The sequence below is a fragment of the Procambarus clarkii genome, chromosome 63 (genome assembly GCF_040958095.1).
Source record: "Procambarus clarkii isolate CNS0578487 chromosome 63, FALCON_Pclarkii_2.0, whole genome shotgun sequence".
Classification (NCBI taxonomy): Eukaryota; Metazoa; Arthropoda; class Malacostraca; order Decapoda; family Cambaridae; genus Procambarus; species Procambarus clarkii.
The window spans coordinates 29,130,436-29,136,435 of record NC_091212.1 but is presented as its reverse complement, the minus strand read 5'-3'; positions in this window follow the sequence as shown (position 1 = coordinate 29,136,435).

The window sequence follows — 6,000 nt, the reverse complement described above, 5'->3', positions numbered from 1 at the left end:
TCGTTCTAAATGCTGCCAGCATCCCGTATGGTGTTCTTGTATTGAGAGTGTACCAGGTGCTTCTCGCATGAGCATGTTATATATATGGTGGTGGATGTTATATATATGGTATATATATATATATATATATATATATATATATATATATATATATATATATATATATATATATATATATATATATATATATATATATATATATATATATATATATATATATTAATTTCATCAACACAAGACAGAACACGCAACAATGGATATTGAATAGAAGTGTTGTGTCTTGTGTTGATGAAATTAATACCCTATTAATACCACATTTTGTTCTGTCTTGTGTTAATGCCACATCACCCCTTCCACCTCACTCAAATATATATATATATATATATATATATATATATATATATATATATATATATATACATATATATATATATATATATATATATATATACATATATAAAAACTCTTAAATTTGTTTAGGTGGTGGCCTTAACAGCTTCCCTGCAGACGGCAAAGCTTTAATTAACTCAACACTAACCAAAAAAACCGATGAGTTTTGCCGCTTCTGATTGTGGTGAGGTGTGCATGAGCGCGTTGCTAGGTGTTGATGGCGTCACCTGCTCGGCGGGAATGTGGGTTACTTCACACACAACACGGTTCACCAGAGGAATTTAAAACATATTTAACAGAACCCGACCTAACGGAACCTAACCCAACCTAATCTAACAGAACGTAATTCAACCTAGCCTATTGAACCTAATCCAGCCTAGTCTAACAGAATCTAACCCAACCTAGCGTAACAAAATCTAACCCAACCTAGTCTAACAGAATCTAACCCAGACCAGTCTAAAGGAATTTAACCCAATCTAGCCTAACAGAATCTAACCGAATCTAGCGTAACAGAATCTAACCCAACCTAGTCTAACAGAATCTAACCCAACCTAATCTAACAGAATCTAACCCAACCTAGTCTAACAGAATCTAACCCAACCTAGTCTAACAGAATCTAACCCAACCTAGACTAACAGAATCTAACCCAACCTAGTCTAACAGAATCTAACCCAACCTAGTCTAACAGAATCTAACCCAACCTAGACTAACAGAATCTAACCCAACCTAGACTAACAGAATCTAACCCAACCTAGACTAACAGAATCTAACCCAACCTAGTCTAACAGAATCTAACCCAACCTAGTCTAACAGAATCTAACCCAATCTAGCCTAACAGAATCTAACCCAACCTAGTCTAACAGAATCTAACCCAACCTAGTCTAACAGAATCTAACCCAACCTAGTCTAACAGAATCTAACCCAACCTAGACTAACAGAATCTAACCCAACCTAGACTAACAGACAGTAACCTAATATAACCTAACGGAATTTACTCCATCCTAGCCTAACAGAACCTAACTAAGTCAGTGAACACAGACAAAAAAGGCTCTATCAAAGATCACTTCATATCTACACAGAAACAGACCGTCAACAGAGACATCCTGACCAACAGCACCAAAATAATTGAGACGCAACGATAATAGATTAGTCATAGCCGAGGTACTACACATTAAACACTCTAAATCCAACTATCAACAACCACCGTATTGTTAGGTACAACTTACCTTCCTTTAGTCTAGAACAAGCAAGAACTTCCTCTTTACATCACGCTTACTGCTACAGCGGACACTTATGCAATCCCTCCCTTCATCTTGTCCCATTTAGTGTATACAACGCACTCCCAGCCACTATGTAGCCACTGCCTCCGTAGATGTTGAAGGGAGCATCAACGAAACGCGTCCTTCAGCGACACGCGTCAGGCCAAATTCAAATTGTAAAATGAACTTTGGAGACTTAATTTTTCAACTTCCTTCCCATGTAAAGAAAGTTAGAATTATAGAAAAGCTTTGTGTTATTATCACTGATATAACCCTTCACTACCTTCCATTTATGCCAGAGTCACTACCTTCCATCTCCCTCACCTTCCTTGCCTTCCATCTCCCTCACCTTCCCTGCCTTCCATCTCCCTCACCTTCCTTACCCTTCACCACCTTCCCAATCCTTCACCAACTCTTCACATTCACCAACTTCCCTATCGCTCACGACCTTTCCGCCTCGATCCCCGGTGGAAGCAGAAATAAATGGGCAGAGTTTATTTCACCCTGATGCGCCTGTTCACTTAGCAGTAAATAGGTACCTGGGAGTTAGACAGCTGCTACGGGCTGCTTCCTGGGGATGTGTAACAATAAGGAGACTTGGTCGAGGACCGGGCCGCGGGGACGCTAAGCCCCGAAATCATCTCAAGATAACCTCAAGAAGATAACCTTTCACCACCTTATCTACCCTTCGCGGTCTTCCTCACCATTCACAACCTCACTCTTCACCACCGTTGTTCTAGACTGTAGAAAATAATATTCTGTATGAATCTTCGTGAGGATGGAGTCTGACATCGAGTGGTTGGAAATTAGTGTAATTTGCAATTTCATGCAAAGGGGAGGACAAGGGACTGGACCCCAGCCTGCCTCTGATCATCCCTGGACAAAGACCAGACACTCTACAACGTTTGGGGAGACTAGCCTCTAGCGTCTGGCCCCCAATTTTGATCAAACATCTTATATAGATAGTTATACATTCACTCACCTGAGGTAGTTGCCGGGAGTGTCCACCTGGCGTGTTGATCCGATGTGACGGTGTCTGATCTTACTGTGGTCCGTATAAGCGTATTTGATATATATATATACACTATCGCCGAAACATATATATATCAGTTTTAATTAGTTTTAACGATGACTGCTGTTCGGGGTGAAATTCATTAGTCAATTTATTTTACTAAAAATTTGTATTTTAAATTGGAAATATTAAAAACTAAATAGTGCAAATATTTAAGTCCCCTTGCTTGGGGTATTATGGCCGTGCTGTAAACGTTGTCTCTCAAGTCTATCACGATATTTTATAAGGACAAATTCTGAATTCCGGATACAAGTGAGGCAATAATGTTATTCTTGTATCAATGCACATTGGACTAGGTCTTACGAGTATATGAATGATGGCGGCTGGTGGCCGCTTGCTTTATACTGGGAGGGAGACGCAGTTGCCAGGTTTCACTGCTTGGTAAGCCATACATGTGTCTCTGTTTATCTGTCTGTCTGTCTGTCTGTCTGTCTGTGTGTGTGTGTGTGTGTGTGTGTGTGTGTGTGTGTGTGTGTGTGTGTGTGTGTGTGTGTGTGTGTGTGTGTGTGTGTGTGTGTGTGTGTGTGTGTGTGTGTGTGTGTGTGTGTGTGTGTGTGTGTGTGTGTGTGTGTGTGTGTGTGTCTGTCTGTCTGTCTGTCTGTCTGTCTGTCTGTCTCTCTCTCACTCTCTCTCTCTCTCTCTCTCTCTCTCTCTCTCTCTCTCTCTCTCTCTCTCTCTCTCTCTCTCTCTCTCTCTCTCTCTCTCTCTCTCTCTCTCTCTCTCTCTCTCTCTCTCTCTCTCTCTCTCTCTCTCTCTCTCTCTCTCTCTCTCTCTCTCTCTCTTTCCTCTTTTCTTCTCACCGTCTTTCTATCTCAAGAAAAACACGATGTGCACTGTATCCATGTTAATTTTAGTTTATCTTTCCACTACGCTTGTCTCAAAAACGTTTGACATTGACCTTAGCACGCTAAACTCTCGTGATGGCGAGTCGTTCCACTGTCAATTTTATAGTTTTGTTCCACTGTTTATTATGGTCCTCAATCTTAATATGTAATTATATATCAGTCAAAGTTGAAGTGTGTGCCAGATGATTTTGAGCGTTTATTTTAGCTTTTAATTGAGTGAGTGTTTTTAATTTTGGTGAGTGTTTATATTGTAAACGTGCTCTTTATTACAAGTGTTTTAGTCTTAGTTGTGGGAAGAAATTTTAATGATAAGTTATATTTGTTTATACAACTTGCAATAGATGTACCTTATATACGTATTGCCTCTCGGGGCTCCTGTTGTGAACTAGCTCCCCTGAACCACAGTATCCCAGCCTTTGTTATAATGATTAGTGCCCACAACCGCCTCCCCCCCCCTCCCCGGAACCACAGTATCCCAGCCTTTGTTATAATGATTAGTGCCCAAAACCGCCTCCCCCACCCCCCCCCCCCCCCGCCAACGAACTAGGAACCAGGTTCGAAACGTATTCAAGGAAGGAGGATTGACCAGCAGTTTGTCACTGTACGCCTCTGTGCCAACCCGTCCTCCGACCAAGTCCATTCCATCCAGCGGTCGATCCCAAAGACGCATTCATCAATTTTAACATTTTGTTCATTCCAAACAGGAATTTTCTCAGATGTAAATTAATTTTGTTTTATATTATCATATTGTAAATATTTAGGCACTGGTTAGGTTAGGTTAGGTTAGGTTAGGTTAGGTTAGGTTAGGTTAGGTTAGGTTAGGTTAGGTTAGGTTAGGTTAGGTTAGGTTAGGTTAGATTAGGTTAGGTTAGGTTAGGTTAGGTTAGGTTAGGTTAGGTTAGATTAGGTTAGGTTAGGTTAGGTTAGGTTAGGTTAGGTTAGGTTAGGTTAGGTTAGGTTAGGTGTTTAGGTTCTGTTGGCGATTATTTGTATTTGTAGTACGTGGGTGAAGCATTTATAGCGTTGTGATTCGAACAAAATTCGTCAGTGAAGCACTTGCTCCGGAAGTGTTCGAACGTCAGCAGTTGTGAGTCGTGTGTAAACCGTTTTTCATTCATAAACAGCTGGGGTTTGGCGGGTGCATGGAATGAACTTTGGGTCTTTGTTTGGAGGACGGGCTGCCTGTACCAGCCCGTCCTCCAAACAAAGATCCGAAAGTGATTCCATGCACCCGCCAAACCCCCCAGGTGTTTATGAATGAAAAACGGTTTACACACGACTCACAACTGCTGACGTTCGAACATATCCGGAACAAGTGCTTCACTGACGAATTTTGTTCGAATCACAACGCTATAAATGCTTCACCCACGTACTACAAATACAAATAATCGCCAACAGAACCTAAACACCTAACCTAACCTATATATGCACAATATGCTAATATATTATAATATTAATTTATACTTGAGAAAATTCCCGTTTTGAATGAACAGCATGTTAAAATTTATGAATGCGTCTGTGGGGTCGACCGCTGGATGTAATGGACTTGAGTCGAGGACGGGTTGGCCTGTACACCTCGCCTTCAGTTGTGGACCTGAGTGGTATACGAATATTAAAGTCAGTGTTTCAGGAAACCTTGAATGCTAAAGCATGGGGTGAAGTGGGGAAGGAAGAGCTATACGTAAAGTATGACAAATTAGAGAAAAAGGAAGCGATGGCGGGGACGCGAGGCTCACACTCAGCCATCTTCCTCTTCCTGGGCCTCACTAACCTTCCCACAACCATAATAAATTAGTTGTTGGCATGGCGTTGCAATTATATCATCTAGATAAGGGATCTATCTTGAGGTTATCTTGAGATGATTTCGGGGCTTTTTAGTGTCCCCGCGGCCCGGTCCTCGACCAGGCCTCCACCCCCAGGAAGCAGCCCGTGACAGCTGACTAACATCCAGGTACCTATTTTACTGCTAGGTAACAGGGGTATAGGGTGAAAGAAACTCTGCCCATTGTTTCTCGCCGGCGCCCGGGATCGAACCCGGGACCACAGGATCACAAGTCTAGTGTGCTGTCCGCTCGGCCAACCGGCTCCCCTGTGGAGATCCACAGATCTCCAGTATCATCTATTGATACTAGTAATGGCTGAAAAGGGCCACCACTTACGGGCTATTCGTGCCCGTGCCACCTTTTGGGTGGTTTAATCTTCATCATCATCTCTCTGTCCAAAGATCACATTCACTCCAAAAATCTACCACTTACGGGCTATTCATGCCCGTGCCACCTCTTGTGTGGCTTAATCTTCATCAATCATCAATCTCTGTGTCCATACAGCCCCGCTCCTGTACCAGGTAAGTCCACTACGGGCTCACCATAGCCTATGCTACTTGCAACTTTTTGTTCCGAGTGGCTGAATCTAAAACAACGACAATATCTCTCTG